A 21,154-nucleotide genomic window follows, 5' to 3' on the forward strand; every position below is an offset into this window, starting at 1 on the left:
ATCGCAGCCGACATTACATCTTTCTGGTGACAAACGATTGTACGAGTCGAGAATATATCGAATAGATATTTATGTACGTGGTGTTTTTGTCTCGCGCTCTTGATTTTTAACCGACTTAGTTTAAAAAGCTTTTCTTGCTCTTTTTCTTGACCTCTGAGACTCTGGAGTTCAGAGTTATATCGCGGTTATTTACAGCGCGATAAATCACGTGATAGAAGGCATTCGTAATCCGCGCGAAGCGTAGCGTTACACGCTGCGTATAGTGAGCGTAGTGGCACGTTTTTTTTTTCGATAAGATGCTCATCGCGCGAAAAGAGCTGAAGACAGAACAGAAGCACTATCTTGAGACTTTCATCTCGAATGCGGCAGAAGAATTGCGCGTTGTCCCTCGCCCGAGAAGTTGCGCGCTGGCGCGCTCACTCGGCGCTCTTCGCCGCGCAACACACCGGGGCCATCCAATATATTCTCGTAACCGTGTTTAGCATAAGAGACACGGGAGACTATCGTACGTCGCGCAGCCGCCATATCGCCGTACCGGTATTCGTGAAAAATTCGTTGAAAATTTCATCGGCGTCGCTACGGCGCCATTCGTTGCAACGGGCGCCGTCGCCGTCGCCGTTGCCGTTGCTGCTGCAGTGGCGGGGTGAGTCACAGCTGCAGTCCTCGACTGCACTGTACTACTCCGGGGGCGACTCGGCGATATAGCGCGCACGAACCAACGAAACGTTTCGTCCGTGGGGGATTTAGGAGGTTTATGTCGCTGAGAGAAGATCGCGCGGAACTCTCCCGTATTCTGCCTTCCAGAATTTCCCTCCCTTATCCGCTCCGCTCCGGTCTGCCTGGGCGGACCAGCAGTGGAGAGATGGGAGAGCCGCAGTTATCTATTTTTAATGGTGCGTAATAACATCGAGAGAAAACATAGCTGCATTATCTGTAAATTGTGGCGAACTTTCGGCCTGCCAATAATTCCTTCGCGGGGTTCCTGACAAACGCCGGGATCCCTTAGCTCCTAAATGGTTGGCTATCAGGCTGTCCCTTTTCAGTATACATTTATGCGCGAGTTAACTTGGAATTTTAAAATGGTCGATTAAAATGCGCGACAGTAATAAATGCATTTAAATGAAAGAATTATACGCGTTATTTGGAGTGATCGTAAAATGATATGACGATACATGTTATCTAAAGCGTGGGTATAATTCATATAAATATTGTAATACTTATATTTTATTACTAATGCTTTCCATTCTTATCTACGTTACATATTTTATGATGTTCTTAACACACAGAGAGCTGTTAAACTATAATGAAAACATCTTTTATTCATCTGTTCTACATTATTTTTAAAAAATTGGGAATCAGTAGAGGGGTTCTGTTTTATGGCGAAAAGAGACGTACAGTTATTTCGGGCACGTACAGACTTGAAATTTATTTTGCTATATTTTCTAAATTATATTCCATCTTGCCACGAGCAGAGAGTGCGCGCGATCGTAAAACACCGAAGTGTTATCGCAGTGACGAAAGTCCTCCTTCTTTTTCGCAACGAGGTGCTAGTACGCGTCCCTGTAATTCTCTCTGTGTAGGAAAAAAAATAGCTATATGTTTTCCCGCTCCGCGAGACACGCGTATATACCGGGTGTATTGCTTGTAAACTTTAACCTTTAGCACCTTTATATTGTGCCTTTGTACACTGCATTGTTATCGGGCGCAGGAGCATAGATTACAGTTCCGACTGTACCTCTCTCCTCTATGATATAACGTGCGAACGAAACGCTTCGTCCGCGGGGGATTTAGAAGGTTTATGTCGCCCGGAGAAAGATCTATTGGGAAGTTATGTCGCCCAGAGAAGATCTATTAGAAGGTTATGTCGCCTAGAGAGGATCCTCCGCGTTCTTCCTTCTGGAAACTCGCTCTTATCTACCGGCGTGAGGAGGTGAAGAAGAAGCGCAGCGAGGTTGAATAGCGGAGGCATGTTTTTATTGTAATGATGTCGGTGTAACGGTGTGTGTGTAGCTGTAGGACATTCGCTTTATGGCGCAAAGAGGATAGAAATTGACAACAAGACTAAATTCTAGATTTAGTAACTCCCGAAAACTTGAAGCCAACAGTGGAGTAGGTATTTAAACAATACTAACGAAAGAATTAGAACTCGTTAAGGAAATAATTTGGGTCTTTTCATTATTCGTTTAGGTATTTCAGACAGAACAAGATTAGTCAACTTTTACTACTAATTAGTTTAATAATTAGTTTTTTGTTCGATTTTTTTTCACGCTGATATCGACATCAATGTTACGTTGCGATATATCTGTAACAGAAGTCAATAAACTTTTAACGTCTCTTCTAATCCACACTTTGTATGCTGATTAAACGTGGCAGGCTAAGTCTAATTATAATAACGTTTAATAACGAGATCATGTGGCGGCCTTTAATCCTAAACGACTCTTTATCCCTGTCGAGTGTACACGTGCTTTCGTGCCAGTTTCGAGTCAAGAGGCTGCGCGCTGATCTACCGGGTGTGTGCTCGGTATGTGTGGCGATTCGATCGTTCGCGACAAATCGAATCAAAAGTGACGCGCGACTGATGCTCGTCAGACCTGCAGCGAAAGGTGAGATCGAGAGGGATATTGTACATTAATCAATTGGTTTGTCCGGCGATAATTACAGTAATTGGAGCGGCAATTAAGTACTGTTGAACGGACGATAACGCAATTCGTTCGACAATAACGCACCCGTCGCGTCGGTCGACCAGCCGGCCGGCCGGTCACAACTATTTGTTGGAGAGTTTCTCTCTGCCGTCTCGCCTATTGTCCCCGTAGTCAGAGTCAGAGTTACGTCTCCAATTATTATCTCCCTCGTCGCGGTGCGTAATCCGTTAAATTGCGGCCGGCCGTTCGCGCGCCGCGCGCCAGCGCAACGGTGCAAATTGCTCGCGTATTTGTTCGTCTAGCCAGTTGAGAACGAACGGCTGCAGTCTGTGCATTTGAAGGACGCGGCGCAGAAACAGTCGCTTAAGGCTCTTACTCGTGATCTTTATTCGTGAAAAGTTGGTCACAAGCCGAAAATAGAAATCGCGAAAGTAACGGTTTTCTTAAATATTTTCTAAAATCTTATTTGTTTAAAGGAATGGAAAAATGTTCTTATTCTATTACATCTTTTACGAATATTGTTATATATAAGTATAATACCTATACATTAATTATATTTAATACATTAGAAAAAAACGAGGGAGGATGGTTGTAGAGAATAATTTTCAGTACTAAATTTGATAAGAATTTATCAACTGGAAGTTATTTTTATGCACACGTAATGATGCTTCCGATCCTTCATGAGATAATTTAAAGTAACCGAGAAATCGGATCAAATATCAGCAGATGAGACAGAAGAAAAAGATATATCGGTTTTTTTCCAGAGCGTTGACGATTATTTTATCAATATCTTGCGCGATCGTAAATTTAGTAGCCACGATGGCCCGCATTGTGGTCTCGGATGCCATGGTTCGAAATAGTGAAAGTTTCCAAGCGTCGCAGTGGTATACGGTCACCGGCAGCCCGGGTCCTTCTACCGGGTAATGGATTATGCAAGCGTGTCGATAAATTTTTATTTCCTACGAATGTAGGGAGAGAACAAGCGCGCGCGGGAGTGGGATGAAAAATCGCTCGGGCTCGAGAGTGTAATCCGTGTAACTCGTCGTTGCACGTCGAGCGTTATACGTGTAAATCGAGCGAGCAAAATGCACGGTAACGGCCCCGGAGCCACCGCATTTTCCAGAAACTTTTAATCAACAGCGTTGTAACGGGGAACTTCGCAGACTGTTTATGAAATCGTTGAACTGAGATACTCCGAGGCATCAGATGTATAACGGACCGCCCAAGTTCGAGATTAGACTTTGATTTCGAACATCGCGTTGCTGCGCAACTTCGAAAATTTGAAAGGACTTGCAGTCGTTGAATTTAATTGCCGGTTTTCGCACTTTGGATATTCTAAAGCTGGTATATAATTAAATTATTGTATTATTATTATTATACACATTACTTATAATACTATTCGTATTATAATACAATTTCTTATGGTTTCTTTTTCGTGCAAAGATGATTAAAGGACATAACGTCGGATATGGGGGTCGTGTATTTGTAGAAACGAAATGGATATATTATTTCGAGAAAAAGGACAAACGTTCTCCGATTGGTTCATATTCTATTTTTTTTTTTTTTTTTTTTTAATAAGCCATTCAACGTTATTATATTGGTTTCGAGGGAGACGCAAGATCGCCGAAAGTACGGCGTGCTTCCACGAACACCCTATCGCAGACGTCGTGGACCCGTGAGTAAACCGGTCCCGGGGCTCTCTCGGAGTCGTCGACTCGTGACCTTCGAAGCATTAAGCAGCGGCGAATGCTGCCATGCAGTTACCATGCAATATCGTGCTGCCCCCTCGTACACTGCTCACGAATTCGTCGTCTCTTGGCCGGTCTATTTCCAACAACGACATCGGGATCGATTTTCTTGCCATCGACGTGGCGGCTATACAGGATAGAAACGAATAACACCGATAAACTTTCGAAGGATGATAAAGGGATGCGAAATGACAATCCCGAGATAAGAAACCTAATGCGCGGAAACGCTTCCTTTGTTGCGTCCGAGAGTCCGTTGAAGTACGACAGGAGAGGAGAGAATGCAATAAATATGCCACTTTTTATCAACGTAACGCTTATCGGTGGATAAATTCTCGATGTATAGAAGCTGAACGGGACCAGAAGATGCTTTACTTTTTGAAAGTGATCGCTCGAAGCGGCGACGCTTAGCTTCAATGTACAAAATTGTGATCTGTCGTAACGCGCTTTATCAGCACTATTCGGTTCTATTCTGTATAATTGAATGACATCATGCTCGAATCATGATGTTAACGTTACACAAAGTGTGAGCCCGTGATTAACGTGACTCACCGTTGTGATACGTAACAGCGTTAAAAAAAGCGAGGTCTCTTCCGTCGTAGGAAGTTTAATGAGACAAACAGACTGATTAACACGTTTGACTGCGGGCGTGGCAATTTGTGCTACCTTGTGCATGCAAAGCATTGCTGACATCGTACTAAGTGCATCAAAGTGCATAAAAAAAACTTACCGGCGAACATCTAATAGGTTTAATAATTCTGTACTATATTGTCAGGTAAATGAACGAATATGATATAATATGATTAGATTTGTATAAGTCTTGTATTTTGACGTTTGTTTTACATTTATAGAGATATAAACATTTATATCGCATACTTACAAGTTCCAAAAGAAACGTTTGCGCGTTTAAGAGCCTAACGAGAGAAAGAAAGGTATATCATGACGAGAAAAGAACGGATCAACGAGCAATCTTTCCGTCATGATCGTCGTTTGATCGTACGGAATCGAGCCTGCGCTGTGGCGTGTTAAAACGGCGGAGAAGAAACTCTGCGAGAGTTCTGCGGGGCAGTCTCTGCGATTAATGGGGGGCAGCCGACGCTGCTCTTCGAGACGGTGCGGTGGCGAGCGTGGAAAAGTACGCTGTGCTGTACACGCTGCTCTCGGCGGGAGAAGGGACTTTTTTCGCGATGGACTTCGGCGGCTGGAGCCAGGCCGGATCCCGGGCCCCGGGCAGGAACGAGACGGATATTTTTCGCGATGGCCATCGCCGGTCTCGGCCCGGTGGGAGGACCGGTTTCACAGTGGCTTAAATCCTGTTATATACCCGCGCCGCGCTGTCGTAAGCCGTGCACAACGCTTTCACGGACGAACAACGGCGACGGCGATGGTGACGGTGGCGACGACGGCGGCGGCGGCCGTGTATGGCTATTCTGTTGTTTTCCCCTCCGTCTTTCTACGTCCCCTTCACGATTTTTATTTCCTTTCTGTTTTCTCTCTCTCTTTCTTTCTTTTTTGTTTCTTTCCTGGTCTTTCTCGGTTTCCGTTCTTTCGACGGCGCGCACGCTACAAACGACGGACGCGAGTGCGTAGGTACCGTGTCGGTGAAGTTTATCCTGAAAATACGTTCGTCGTAGTCATCGCCGTCGCGGACGTATTGTATCGTAAAGACGTCGGAAGAGAAGCGCAATCGGTCGAGAGTGTGGAACATTTCTCTTGCCGTCGATAACGACCCATTGTCCATCTTAGCGACCTAGAATGTCGAGGAAGAGGCGGGAGCGAACGGTTTCACAAGTGGCATGCATTGCATGGTCACATTTTTCGGATTATTGTTAGCTTGTTTTTTTTTTTTTTTACACAGACGTGTATGAGAAAGGAATATCATTGCCTTGAAAATTACAAATTTGAGAAAATTATTGAATTGCACATGATTGAATCGTATCAGCTGAAACGTTACATTTGATAAATAGACAAGTGAGCTGTAATCCGTGTTTCATATTATTAACATGTTAAATCATATTATATCACCATCTTTTAATCTTTTGACTGCCGGGAAAGCCACTTATTTTGTGGCTCTGATGAACAAATCTCGAAATTCTGCGTAGGTAATGTATGTTATTTATACAGATAAATGTTTGGGGAAAAAAGGATACTACTTTAATGAAAAAATACTGGCAGTCTTCTAAAGGTTAATTATCAAATTCAGATTGAGCTGTTATCTAATCGACCCGTGGATCGAACTTTAGAAATTGAAACTTCCGAGTTCTACTTATTGGTGCGAGTATGTACGCAAGCCTTATAATGTGATGCTATTATTCTAACGATATCTCTCGACGGTACGTGCAACATATCCGAGCGGATCGCTTGAAAATTTCGTCGTTGCGCTCCCTTAAATGCTCCCCGGCGGCGTTCCAGCGGAGTTTAACTGCGATCGTTTGCTTCCGAAAATACCTCGTTTACGGCGGACAAAACGTCGACTGTAAATCTCTCTGACGCGCTGCCTGGAAAATTCAACGGCGAAGTAAGTAAGGCGAATCGCGTTGAACTTCCCGTGAGATCTCGTTTCCGTTTGCGGTGCACGGGATCGGAGCGATTGTAGATTGAGCCAGTTTTGACGAGCTTTGAAATGTATAAAATGGAAAAAAAAATATTAATTTCATTATTCCGTGTAACACGAGAGTACTTGCGATTGCGATTACAATACCGCAGAGTTTTTCAATTATCACGTACATTCGATCCTGCACTTTAATCCGCGATTGAAATTCATCGTCGAATTCAAGCTCTACGTTATGCAAGCCACACGCGGTATTTTCTCGCGCATATTCAACGGCGGTGGTGCTGCTTTGGGTGCAGAAACGGTAGGATGAGCGCGGCGGTGGGTTCGGAAGTGGGAAGGATTAAGAGCGGAGCTACGGAGTGAGAGCCACATAGGGGCCGAGGTCGTTGCAGTGTAGGCGGAGGTTAATGGGTTTCGAGGACAGCGGCATGTTACACCGTGAGATCTCACGCCTCATCCGTTAAGAATGAACGGCGGCCTTTATTGTCGAGCTCGCCGAGTGTTCACGGAACGCGAGGCAGAAGATTCTTTCCGCGCCGACGGCGTGACGACGCGACGTCGAGCGTAGAATTTAAATGGTCGTCTACGAAAAACGGAGGCGAGAGGTGTTTTCCGACTTTTCCGCCACGAAATAACGAGGCGCGTTGTTACTTGTCGATCCATCGCGATTTCGCGAATTTCAATGGAAGCGACATTGCAGTCGCATCCTCCTCCCAATATTACATGTCGGAAAATCGTGTCGCGATGAAACTCGCAGGAATATATATTTGACGTTCGCGGCGAGCATCGTGGCGCCGGTTGTTGATAGTAAACAACTACACAATGTTGCGATAGAACGATCGAAAAACGAAAGTGTGCGTGTGCACGAGGTATCAACGCGGGCCCCTCACAATTTTAGAGAGGTTGCCGACCCGGCGCGGCGGCGCTCTGTTTCCAAATCGGTTTTCGGCACCGCCCTGGGAGCTGATGGGAGCGCTCGGCGGCGGCGGTCGCAGGAGAGCGGAAATATTGTCCATCGGAAGTAGGCCATGGCGGCAAATTAAAAGAACTTGCCGGTAGTTGCCGCTTGGCTGGAGAACAACGTTTCCGCTGTGTCGTGACTAATTGCGCCAATAATTCGCGAGGCATTTTCAGACGTTGAAAACGAATCGTTCGAAGATTTTTTCGTGGCCTTGGGTATTTTGCAATCGATTATGTTGGAGGTTTAAGTGGCGTTTATATCTGTCGTTTCAAAAAGTGAAATGAGCAGTAAAAATCAGTAACAAGTCATACATTATGGATGTAATGCGTAGTTTATTTAACATGTGGTAAGATTTTAGATATTTCTCTTCGCAATATTTTTCATGGTCATAAAAAAATATACTTTCATAAGCGAGATTGTTTTTGTTTCCTAAAATCAAGGAAATACGATATATATCGCTTCTTCTGCTCGACGGTTTATTAGTTTATTATATCAGCAACTTTGTCGCGCTGGAACGTTAATTGCGTTTCTTATGCATCTTTTATACCGCTTGTGGTTTGAGTCGTAAATGCGACGTGTGAATCAAGATACAATAGCTCCAAGAAGTTGTTATTCTTGTTATGTAAAGATGTTTATTTCATATAATTCTTGTTTTTTTCTCTTTTAATGGAACGCGAACAATTTTACAAAAATGGATTTGTTGCAATGTTTTTTGATTGCGCTATCTTTGTTACCTTAGATTTTCTTCTTAGATTTTTTAATAGAAGCAATCATTAATTAGCAGTTATTAATTCTAATTTAAATTTATTTTATATGCACTCATTTATCTCAGTATTAAAAGCCTACCCCAATTTTAAGAAATTGTCACTAATTTAATAATTGGACAAGGCGGTTTTACATCTCGCGATGTTGAAAGATTTTTGATTTATAAAATATTATAATATCTTTTTCGATACCGAGTCCTCCAATGTTTCAGTCTTCGGAAACACGTGTATAAGCCGTGTACGATTAATCCACAAAGTGGCCTCTATCTGCATCAATGTCACGATCCTCCACTTTGTAGCAGTGATGTTTAAAGGGCGCCATTGTTCTTGTGGCCGTTTGCAGGTATTTAGATTAAAATTGCTCTCCGCGAAATATAAACTTCCGCGAAGCAAGCTGGCGTCTGCGCGTTTCGTTATATACGTAGATCGCTGAAGCACGGTGCCAGTCTAAATATATGCATGCTCAGTTTACATCGGGCCGTTTGTGCCCTGTCGTGCGATTTTAACGTCGCTTCCCTAAGAAATCAGTGACGCAATTGCCGTCCGCTTCCGCCACATCACTGCTCTCTTCGATTTTACGATTCTACGTCTTCGTATACATCGATTTTTATATATGTCTCTACGATTACGAAATATTCCTCGTTATATATACTCCGAAATAAGAGATATTTGATTTTTCACACGTTTATTCTATTGCAGGTTAAATTTCTTTTAAACATAAAAATTTAAAAAAATGTTATTAACAAATTTTTTACGATTATACTTTACAGTTATGTATTTATATTTATTTCTACGTTATTTCAAGAAAGTGAAAAGAGTTTTGGTATTTATTATAATTTTCATTACACTTTGTTTCAATATTTTATGCTTTTCGAGGTACATACAAGGTTCAAGAAGTTGCATTTGCGAATATATTTGTGAGACTCGGAATTTTTCGTCGAATGACTTCTAAAAATTCTTCGATAAAGATTTTTAGAAGATTTAGGATATGTATCGATCGAGACCGGTTAAACGCGCGATCTCTGAGGCGGTAATGTCGTTGCGCTAGGCGCCAGGTTACCAAGCTCGTTTATCATCAAAATCCGATATGATTAATATACGCGGCGCGGGCGATGCGACTATCAGTTCGTCGCGGCAGATGGATCGGTATCTAATCTATCACTATCGTGAGTCATAGCGCTCTATAAGTGCGCACACAGGGCCGACCGCACGGCAGCTGCTGCTGTAAACAATTCGACGATGTGTGCGTGTCCACACGCTGCAGGACAAATGATCCCCGGCGCAAATAAAAGTCCTATCATTAAATGGGATTGGCAATTTTTGCCGGAACCACGCGCGTTCGATGACTTACCAAACTACTAATTCATTACGCCGATCCCCGCCGAAAAAACCATATTCCCTTTTATCGAAGTTCGCATCTATCAAAATCCAAGTCGATTACCGGCGCAGGTGCAACGAATGGTTATCGAATGTTCTCGACACGGTACCCATCAGCGATCGATGACCATCGGAATGCACGTTTAGGATATAAAGCATTATGCATTATTGCTTTTGGCTACAAAATATCATGTTTCAAGAAGCGTTTGAAGCTACAAATAATTTTTACGTTATATGTGTATGTTATACTTGTATACCTATATTATACGTGCGTGTCTTGAACATGTAGGAATGTGTTTCGGGTACTCCGAAATATATTCTATTGAATTTGTTATGTCACATGTCGGCGAACATGTTAAATTACAAAAATATGTAAATTAATTACGGATTTGGCAGGATCACTTCAAGTCCGGCCTATTTATCATCAGAAACTTTCCGTTTCTTAATAGTTAACCGACACTCTAACGCACGCTGCTGATTGTCATTATTAATATCTAAGACGTTTCTGTAAATGATTTAATTAGCAAATTATTCGCGGAATTAGCGCAACTATTTTAAATGCAACTTATATTCCTATCATTTTTCTCGTTTCGATAATTAATCAGCATGCTGCCGATCATCCGTCATGATCCTCAGCTTGGGTGGTCCGACTGACCAACAAGTTTCAGAGATTCACATGCAACTCGCTCGATTGCGATACTCGATTTTATCATGATGAAAAAATGCAAGAGTATGATCGACAGTTATAGATCTTGTTGATCTTAACAACAATAATTTTTTTTGGTAATTTTCCATCATTTATTAATGTTTGCGCCATTTGCATTATATAATTGCCATATCATTTTGTACAATTTTCCTCGGGTCGACTTTTACAATCAATTTTCGATTATCTATTTTAAAATATTTTTTATTAATGATCTGTCTTGTTAGTTGACTAATTCGCGATTAATTTTGATAGCGACATGACACGTGTCTTCCAAGTAATCAAGCACCGTCACCTACAAGATTTTTTCTCTTCTTTAAGCGGTTTCTCCTTTTTCTCGTCTTCTTCCCGCCTTCCATTTAAGTCCTACCGAGATATACTTACTACCTAACTTTGTAAGTACCGTTAACGTCGGCTAACGATTATCGACCCCCGATATCGGCATCCGCATTACCACCAATTCGTACCTACGTGTACGTGCTATGTATTGCTCCCCTGGAATTGAGCTTTAATGTCGTTTACAAACTGCCATAATATATGCCTCGCCGAAACTTTATGCAAAACTGCCGTTGCATTTCTTAATTATTCGCTGACGTCACCCACCTTTCCGCAGTCGCGTGCAATCGTGATTATACCGTTAAAGTACTTTCAATGTATTTCTCGAATTTCGGGCAGCAGTAAAAGTCACGAAATTGTTAGAAGCAGTATAAGCGTACGTTGCAGTCATAATATGACAATTGCAGTTACAGAGATCTCGAAAATAAATTTAATCGGGACGAATGTCACGGGATTAATTATAAAAGAATTATTGTTCCTATATCCTACGACTAAAAAATATATTTAAATTATAATTAATATCTATACAAAAACAAGAAAAGGAAACTAATACATCGGATAAATTAAAATGTATTTTTATGCTGATATTTATAAAATGTGTCGTTTTTTTTACGATATTGGATTCAATTAACGAATTTGAGTTTGGCTCGATTATTATTACACGAGTTTCATTATTTCAGTCAAGTCGCTCGTGCACGCAAAGATAATAAAGGTGGCAGTGACATTCTCCAGAGGCCGTTTGTTTAAGAACAAATAAGACAGCGATGCGGATCGGTGCGATGAGACGAGTGGAAGGGTTGATCACGGGAACACCTGCTCTCGAGCCATTCGGAACCGGGCGTTTTCCCCGTCCGTCGTCTCGTCTCTCTACTCGCTTCCGAGCGTCGAGCAAATGATTTGATTAGAGAACAATGGCTTTCCATTAACAACCCCTCTCTCCGAGCTCGTACCGGCTCATCATGCTGTCTATCAGCTGACTAAACCCCTCCGCAGAGTCGACGCTCTCCGACAGCGCAATGGCGGCAATGGCGACGTCCGTCGTCGTTACTGCGGCGAAATTGTTTGAAAATTCATCCGGCGTTTCCACGGCTGCGTTTTCGTGGCACGGCCGAAAGCTCGACGACCGTAAATAAATATTCTGGCGAATAAGCTTTTGTACGTAACCGCGCGCGGCCCGATGTTGAACATTGCCACGTATATACGTGCGCCTCCACGTGTGTTGATTACGTTTGCACGTTTATAGGCGTTACATAAAGCTAGAGCTTTCGAGGTTTACATTGGCGTTGTAAACGAATCATCCGCGAATTTATTGTTCCCCAGATTTTGCCGGACAGCCGTCGCGTCGTTGCAGTTCTGCTGCATATTTCGAAATGGTCCGGCACGATCTCGCGGCAGTTTCTGCTCTACGAGTGGTGGCATGTTATCTTGATTGATAATGAAAATGTTTTGAATTTCGTCGAGAAGAAGATATCTTCCAGATTCCAGAGTGTCACATCTATTCTCGTCACGCTATTCGAGTAAATGTTTATGAATAATTTTATTTTCTGATTTGATTTACGAGAATTTCAGGTCGGCCTGCCACGAACTAATATTGAAAAACATTGTAAAGCACTTGACACTTTATAGACATCTGTTATTTTACCGATGTTACATAGATATCTGTTATATAACGATAACAGTCCGATAACGCAACAAATAACAGTTTGATTCAATCACCATTCTGCCGAATTTGAAAGTATTGTTTCTGTCGATCGAGAGAGATAGAGAGAGATCTCTAAACACAGCACGAACCAAAAAATTTTATGTTTTCACGAGCTCTCACGAATTGTTCCTGATCTATGATGCGATGTGCGCAATGTATCCCTTAACATCTCTCTCGACAAAATCCGATGCGAGTGGCCAAAGCCCATTTATTGATTCGAATTTCGCAGTTAATATCGAGCCTTCACCTTTTTCCGCGTGACAGTCGTCGAAATTCTGCTGCGCGCGAGCGGTTAATCGGGAAACCCTGACGAGGAAATAGGCTATCGATCCGAATGGACAGTGACTCGTTTTGACAGTGCATCGAGCGGAGGGATGTCGCGATAGGGGAGCGCGATAACAGAAACAAATTTCCTACGCCATTTGCGGCTACTCGTTCTGCACGTGGTTTTAATCTGCGTTCCAACTACCGTTCGAATAAAACATGATTTCTGGGCATCTGGTTTTTTTCATAACAGTCGCATAACGTTACGTCAAAGATTGCTTATGCTCGTTAAATAATACGCGCCGTTTTTAGATTATATAAATCATGATTTTCGAGAGAAGAGTTTTTGCGCGGCACAATTCTTATAACGTGCTGCATTTTATCAAATTCTTATATTTTCCATTATAATTAAGTTAAATTGTAGATAAAGGGAGGACATCCAATCAAATTCCAACGATATCCCATGTTAATGCACTGTATGCCAAATCAGTACTTTGGTCGTTATCCGAATATGACGATGCATTTTATCTCTGAATCTTAGGAGATTGCGCCAAATTTCGCATAAGCTTCCTATCTATCTATATATCTTTATTTCTATCTCTCTCGGGTTACTCCGCGCTATTTGGATCTCGTGCTATTTCTCCGCTGTGATTGTAGCCACGTTGCGCTGTTCATTTGCCTCCTCCCCCGTTTCCATATTCGTTGCGCTGAAATATTCGTGCGAGGCATCGCAATATGTTTAGACAAGGACGGAGGCGGGGGAAAAGCGCGAGATTGCGAGATGAATATTTGCAGCGGGTGGAGAATTTCGTTTTTTTTCTTTGCTTTCAGTTTTCCGCGTATCTTCGTGCTTCGCACACCGCGCACGTCCGCCCGATTTCTCCTCGGCTCCGCTACGTGCGTCTCGGTCCCTTTTCTGAGATTCCGCATTATTTACGGTGCATAAAGCGTTAATACATAGCGCAATACGGCTGAGATTAGCGACCCTACGCGCGCGCGCGTACACTTCTTGACGGACGGCAGAGATTTGCGCGGAGCGTTTAACTCGTCTGTTTACCTGTTCGCGACACAGGACGGCGTATTCTCGAAGAAGGAAAACCGAGTTACGAAGCGGGGCACTGCCGTCGCCGTCGCCGTCGGGTAGTCGCAACTCTCGGGCACTTTGCATGACAGAACGGATAATCTCGCGGCTCGCGGCTCGACGAGAGAGCCCCGTCGAGAGAGTGCATTACCGTGCCCGCGCGCTTAGATTCCGCACTCCGCACTCAGATTAGCGAATTCGCTTGTCGCACAGCCGCTAAGTGACTTGCTAAGTAAACGAGGCTTCTTCAAGGACCCGAGTAAACATCGTGTCCGCTCTATAAATACGATTTGATTGCTTAAACATTCCGCTTAACGTGTGTCCTCGCTTTAGAGTCGGCTCTATCGTGAAAGATGATGAGGATCAACCGTGGCATTGCATCTCACTTTGAACAGTCAGTCGTTCGACGACAATTTAACTTTTTTTTTTCTTCGATTTCCCAGCAGTGACGTTCGTGATTGAATTAAGGACGAAAGATCGTAGGAAAGGAATGCAATAATATAAAAGAAAAATTATTTTTTTTAAGCAATATTGTTTTTCTATATTGTTGAAATTTTATGCCCATCTTGAAATAGTCACGAACTTATGTACGATCGAAATATTTTTCTCTATGAGAAAATAACCTCGTTGAAATTGGAAATTTTTTGATGCGTTTCGAATACCAATTCATCGGCATTCGAGGCTGCTTTGTTTGGCGAACGGAAAAAAAAAGAAAGAAAATCCAATAGGCTTGTATGCACACCATTTCGACGTGAACGCAGACAATGGCGCGCTTCTGCTGTTGGTGATCGTCGTAATTTTGGGCGTACTAAATGTCAACCGATTTCGCATTTACGCCAGGCTGTCAGTTATTACCGAGTGGAAGTATGACGCACCCGACAGTGTAAATAATTCAAGGCTCAATTACGCAAATTGCGAGCTACCGCGTTTTCCCCTTTCCCCTTGACCTATCACCCTTTCGCGTTCGCTCTCTCTCTCTCTCTCTCTCTCTCTCTCTCTCTCTCTCTCTCTCTCTTCCCGCGTACGTATGTGTATGCGTGTGATGCACGTTCTGCGCCACTTCATTCCGCCACGCTCTCTGCAACCCTTCGCCACGTGACTAATAACTAGTTTCGCCGGTGGCGGACATAAAAATATTTTTCACCCCGCGTACGTGCGTTCGCGTTACGTCGCGCGACGCGATGAAATGTTTCGCGATATCAGCTTTTCATGCGCTTTCATCTATGTGGTATCAGAAATTAAAACGAGAGCTTGAGCTTCCTTTTCGTTTATTTCTTGTTTTTAAACTGTTTACTTTAATAAAGCTTAAGTTCGATTATCCTCAATAACCTCATGAATGATTGCTTATCTATACAATAAAGGAAATGTAATAATTATTTTAATGTTACAGTTAAAAATAGAGGAAAGGAATGAACTATTTACGAGATGACGGAGGAGCATTTATCTCAATTTATTAATATTTGTTTGAACGTCTGATAAAAACTTAAGAAAATATGGGATCCGAAATTGCTGAGAAAAGATTTAGCGGCTATTATGACGAATGACGGACCTAGCGGTGTTAACGCGAAACGGATGATATCCACTTCCCTGACAGTTGTCTTACACTTGCCTCGTAAGACGGAGGCTCTCCCTCGCTCGCTCGTTCGTACAAATGCGACGGATATAAGGCGGACAAAAAAAAGAAAGGAGAGACTAGAGATTCGCGAAACTTTGGAATTAACGAGGGAGGAGTTCTGCGGTGTGGTGGAACTTTTGCGCAGACTATTCAACTTCCAGCTGTATAACCTCTCGGGGTTGAAGACGCGCGCCATAATCCAGAGTAACAACGCGCTAGAAAATACCGTCCCGTCGCTCTCTTACCGCATTGCGAAAGAGGGCCATCCTTCCGAAAGTGAGCGAGCGAGCGAGCGAGCCCGAGAGATGCTCGCGGGTTTTGTTCTGATTCGTCGTTGCTCGCGCGCGCGTCAGTACTGGTGTTCCCGAAAGTAATTTCGCGGTTGGGTCGAGTCAAGGAAACGAAATGGACTGTGACACGAATGTTATCAGGCACGACGGCGATTTTGAGGTATCGCGTAATTCGGCGAAATCAGTGAATTTGAATAATGCGATTGACAATAATTACTAATTCAATTGATAATAATTTAATAATCTCATTAATGTGCACATATTTCATTACATCGATTACAGTAAATTCCGAAATTCTATAGATTCACGTTTCAAGTGTTCCATATATATTTCCTTTTGTTGATCAAGTTTTACATGAAATTGGTAACAATTCAAAATCGGATAAGAGAATTAGACTTATAATTGGTTTCAGGTTTAATTTATAAAAATTCTCAGCGTTTCGAGTGTCTCGGATTTATAATGGAATATAATTTTCCACGCTTATCGCGTTGACGCGGAGACATAATTAAATTTTTCTATAATAAACGGTGCTTTTTTTACATGTCGGGGAGATCGAAGTATATCGCGCCGCGCGCGCGCGAACGCTGGTCTCGTCGGAGAATCGGTTAACTGACACTAATTGTGGAAGATCCGAGAAGATTTATCCCCGCGGCGAACGTGCAATTGACTCATTAATTCATGCGTGTTGCGTCACGTTGCGCGCGGTACGTTACGAGCATACGTCTCATTGGCTGCTAATGAGATCATCCATATAGGAAACGGTCGAAGAGTCGAGAGCCTGGTTTCGCGAGAGGCTTCGGTTTCGTAACTGTCGCTTTCTCTTCCGATGCCTTCTGCCCGAGCGATTAAAAATATTTGCTTTACTTTTTTTTTAGTCAAGCAGTCACACGATTGTTTTATTATCTTATCATTTATTGCGGGTATTAACTGAATTTATTCGTATCAGAGATATTTGAACAGCTTTCTTTAACGTGCTGTCAGATTAGCTCTACATTCGGTGCGCGAGTATTCAACGAGGAAGAGAAAGAAAGAAAGAGCGAGGGGAATATAGGCCGATTATGTAAGATACTCGCTGATAGTTAGTTATATAGGTATAACTACGCGACGGTTAAACTACGGCGATGTTTCTTCATTGGCATCAACGTGTACCTCTTATTATTCACGTAACGGCGTGTCGACGAGTTGCTTATCTATCAGTGCTACTTTCAGTCGCTCACCTAACGTGCTATTACTCTCGGCGTAACGTAATTGATATAATGACAACGACTCGCGCCGATTGCGCGTTTGATAATGCTTCCGTACGTTGAAGCGCAAGACAGTATTAACGCGCGCGCGCGCGTGTTTACCTTGTATTTTAACAAATACAATGTCATAGATTTTCTAATTAGATTACATACGTAACATATAGTTTAAGGGATGTTATTTCGAGGCGTTATATCGAAAGTTAAAAAACGCTTTGGTGAGTTAGGGTTTTTGGAATACAAATAAATAGCAGAATATATTTTACTATTTTCTTCAATTTTATTTGTTGAAGAATTTTAAATAAACTTATTTTTAACAGAATGTTAATTTACTGTTAATTTACTCTGTTGCTAAATTATTTAAGGATTGAAATTGTAAATTTGTATGCGTTATGGCTTTTAACGAAAGTTTTTTCCCCCAAAAAGATTCGACTTTTAGTTCGTGGAGGATTCCGTGACTAAGAGAAGATACGTGTGGCTTTTGATACATCCTGTGTACATGCACACGCCATATTATACCGAAACGTCTCGTCGGATAACCGAGTGAGCTTTTTTTCGCAGTTGCCGTTGCTTTTTCGGTCTTTTTCTGCCTCTTTTACGCATCTCTGCGCGTGGGACTAAGCGTTGCAAAAACCGGCTGGATGCCGCCGAGAGTACTGGGGTGTATGTTACTTATCTCGTTCTTCGTGCCTCCTTCCTCCCTTCGCTACAACCTTTCCCTGCCTTTTTCACCTTTTTTCGCAGCTCGCTCGCATTTTTTTTAAATCCTTTTTAGATTGGGTGAGGTACTCGTCAAATTATCGGATCAACGCGATAAAACGGGCACAAAAAGCGGGGAAAAATGTGTGTCCTGAAAATAATGTATATAACATTGCTATTTTAAGCAAATCGAATTCAAAATCTCGAAATTTCGATATATTGGGAAAAAATACGTTGCGAAGCAGATGTAGAAAAGTGTAATCTGAAAGAGAAATGTTTTCTTTCGGGATAAATATTAAAGGTGGAGAACGTGTGAAACAGGACTGTATAAATTATATGAATCGTTTGCTCATTTTTTATGCACTTTTATTTTCGTCGGGTAATCTGGCGTTTCTTTTTTTTTCTACTTTTTGATAACCCTTTCTCCAGTTTTTTATGGAGAGATTGAGAACTGATTCTTTTAACTTCCCGTGAAAGTTTACGCAGGTGAGAGGGTTTATACGCCGTGACTTGCAGGAAAGAGCGGAGGGATGGCTGTTCGTACCCTTTCGCGCATTTACATTGTCCTCCCTTCCTTCTTCCTCTCTCTCTTCCTCGTATTCCTGTTTTTGTTCCCCACCCGCTGACTTTATGAAAGGGTTCAAATATATGCGGAACTATGGGAAGTAAGAACCAGGTGGATTATGTCCGCGCAGTGTGCTTGCGCGCATTACTCACCTTATTCTTCGTCACATTTTGCCTCTTTCCTTAAGCTTGTATTTTTCTTTTTTTTTTCACCGAGAGCATTATCGATTGCCTCGTACGCGTGTGTTTGTTGATACGAACAAAGAGACAAATTTCAGTAATATCTCATTTATGTGTGAAAGATTTGCGAAATGTTATTTTTAAAGCTGTAAATCGCACATTCTGCAAACATATCTCCATATTTAATCCGTAACTTTTAACAAGCAAATGTTTTAGATATATGTATTGTATAAACGACAGTAGTTTGTGTTACACCGCAATATCTGCCGATATCTTTTATGTCGAACGATACGACGTAATGTAATATTACAAAAGCGTAATGCGTCGACTCATTATACTCATATATTTGCCTGGTTACGCAAACAATGAAGGATATTTTTGATTCGTCAGGACGCGAGCAGTTAAAATTAATGGCGTGTTTAATGGTCGCCGTTGATTCAACTTTCATAACGCTCGTGAAAACTAAACTTATTGCACTCGCCGTTCTGTCATCCCGTTGTCGTGTGAAAAAATAAAGGAGAAAGAGAGGGAATGCGACAGGAGGGAAACGTGAACGCGGGAGGAGGAGGGCGATCGCAATTAGCGCTTCGATTCGGGCAACGAGCAAACGAACGAAATAAAGTCCGCGTGATAAAAATCACTGTAGCAATCATTTAACGCGTTGGAAACACTGGAAACGTTATTAGGAAGAATCGTAGCGTCGAGTTACATTCCATTTCCGCTTGTTCCATCAACTGATTCAGCGAAACTCTCACCGTCTTTCGTCTTTCCCTCTTTCTTTCTCCTACTCTCGCTCTTCTCTCTCTATCTTCTCCACTTTTATCCTTTTTCCGCGGATACTTGAATTTACCTTGCTCTTGCTGCCTTCTCATTTTCAACGCTTTTCTTGCTCCTTTGCGTATAGCATCGGCACTTCTTCCGCCCGCCTTCGTTTTTCGTTAACCCCTTCTATTATTTCTGGAGATTTCTGCTTATGATTTTTGGTTATAAAATGCAACAAAATATACAATGTGAAACTTAAATATTCCCAAGTTAGCAAGCATTTCCTAAATTAACACATTTGAATCCTGCAGAAAATTACATTGTGTTGTTTATTAAATTGTACGTAGTCGTTGTTTCGTTTACTTTCGGATATTGTTCCGCGTTATTTGTGTTTCTTCACGAATATAATAAATATAATTTTTATTCAGAGAGCAAATGGGGATTTTGATAGAAAATTTATCCTCGAAGATAAAATTTTTATAATTTGATTCGCATTTCTTTCGAAATAAACGACTGACGTATTAATTACTTGGGTTGCATTCACGCAGAGAAAGTATGTCCGCATCGTACATCATTTCTCCCTGTACATATGTCGTACAAATCGCTATATCTCGTTTTACATTTTATATTTTGTGATAATTATTACCTCCCATATATACCGGCAGATCGCCCTCTCTCGTTTAGTCTTTCTATTATTTCCTAGACTTTTTAATTATCTTAACTGCAACGCGAGTAGCTGTGTAGATACAGTTTGCTTTTACGAGTGGCATTATTTGTGCGCGCGATACCTCGTTCACGGCAATACTCGTTTCTCGCTTGCGTTTCTCCGCGTATTTTGCACATGTAATGTGACCCCCTTGCCCCAGCATATTCTCTTTGATGCTGCAAGTCGGTCTGTAACATGGACCCTTTTATATCTGTACAAGTTACCCGCGAGAAGAGGGAGCTTTTCTTTCTCAAGATGGACATCTTCGTCCGCCACAAAAGCCTGGGATGAGTAGGTATCGCAGTCGTGGTAATTATACACCCTTGCCCGCGCGCTCGCGCGCATTTTATACTTCCTCGCTTTTTCTGCCAACGGAAGCGATGGCGATGCCGTTGGGTAGTTTGGTGGTGTTAACGGTGGACTCTCGCAGCACCTCCCGATGCGTGTATGTGTGGTAGTAATGGCGCCGGTAGTCGTCCCAATGGTGGTAGGTGGCTCGTAATCTAGCCACCCTTTTCTACTGGCTGACGCTGGAATCTAGCCGGCGGCATGGAATACGGCTCGCTAATTCGCGTTAATCTAATTTGCTGCGAGTCGACCGGAGCGAGGGCTGCGAGCTGCTCGCGAGTCAGTTGAAACGCGATTGCTACGACCGAACTTGCACGTGGGCGATACCTGCACTTAATATCATACATAAAAATAAACAGTTATAGCACTTATAATTACCGTATTTACAAGCAAAATTATATTAACAGAAGCACAGAAGTAGGATTGTATTATTACGTTATATTTTTAATATTTTATTTATATATTCTTAATTGCGTGGGTTAAATATATAGAGTTGAAAAAATTCCAACTTTTAACGCGGAAATATCGATGTATTAGTTTTAGAGCATAAGCAATTAAAGTTAAATATTTGCATCGAGTAGAGTTTGCGCGTTCAAGGTAATACACGTATCCGCATACCG

The sequence above is a fragment of the Temnothorax curvispinosus genome, unplaced genomic scaffold, assembly GCF_003070985.1.
Source record: "Temnothorax curvispinosus isolate PA1 unplaced genomic scaffold, ASM307098v1 QBEX01001326.1, whole genome shotgun sequence".
Lineage (NCBI taxonomy): Eukaryota > Metazoa > Arthropoda > Insecta > Hymenoptera > Formicidae > Temnothorax > Temnothorax curvispinosus.